The 826-nt window shown below is 40.9% G+C and overlaps 1 non-coding gene across 1 annotated transcript; it reads right to left on the bottom strand.

The window, feature by feature from the left end:
- Positions 1-754: 754 nt before the first annotated feature.
- TRNAE-UUC (transfer RNA glutamic acid (anticodon UUC)) lies at positions 755-826 on the bottom strand. The gene has a single exon. It is a non-coding gene; the product is annotated as a tRNA-Glu (tRNA).

Raw genomic sequence — 826 nt, 5'->3', positions numbered from 1 at the left:
CTGGTTACCTATCCAAGTCTCGGTCGAGAAGGGTTTCCGAATCCTTATTGGTAGAGGTCATATTATTAGCCTTCTCGGCAAAGTAAGGTGTTACGAGTTATGACATTTGGCGCATTGAACGCCGAGTGATTTTATGATTGGATATTCACAAGTGAGTTTCAGAGTTCGGCATTATGATGGCCGAACCACATTCACCATCAAGACATACATCACCTTTGAATACTTGTGTTCGTACAGTCTGGTGTCGATTCGACGTGTTTATACTCTTACAAATATAATCACGGTGACCGAATTCGGCGCCAATGATTTGTGAACTTCGCAGAACTAACAGTCTTGTCTTTAGGCTCGAGAATCCAAAGGTCGAGATTGGTTCCTTCCTCGGCCACAGTCGCAAGATAAAGAAGTCAGCAACACGCTCAACACAACATCAACAAACTTTACTCCTCGGCCGACGAGTTGGCACGCCCCGCATTCAACCGAATGACGTAGTTAGCTTATTAGTTACTTGGTCTGCGCACCACGTAGGCTTGGTAGTTTTTAGGGTTACCAATATGATAGTACAATACTTGTTTAGAGTATTTATTTTTGCATTTAAAACCTGGAGTATCACTTGTATAAAAGGAAAAATAAACATAAAAATCATCCCAAATAGATCACAGATCACAGATCATATACGTCTTTTCCCAAAAAAAGATAAAATATAGCAGCATATAAGTGTAACTGTAAAATTAAAATTAAATAAAATGCCAAAAAGTTCCATTGCCGGGAATCGAACCCGGGTCTCCTGGGTGAAAGCCAGATATCCTAACCGCTGGACGACAATGGA

This window comes from Pyrus communis, chromosome 3 (genome assembly GCF_963583255.1).
Source record: "Pyrus communis chromosome 3, drPyrComm1.1, whole genome shotgun sequence".
Taxonomy (NCBI): Eukaryota; Viridiplantae; Streptophyta; class Magnoliopsida; order Rosales; family Rosaceae; genus Pyrus; species Pyrus communis.
The sequence above is the reverse complement of the archived record's forward strand: the minus strand, read 5'-3'. Positions and strand labels throughout refer to the sequence as shown.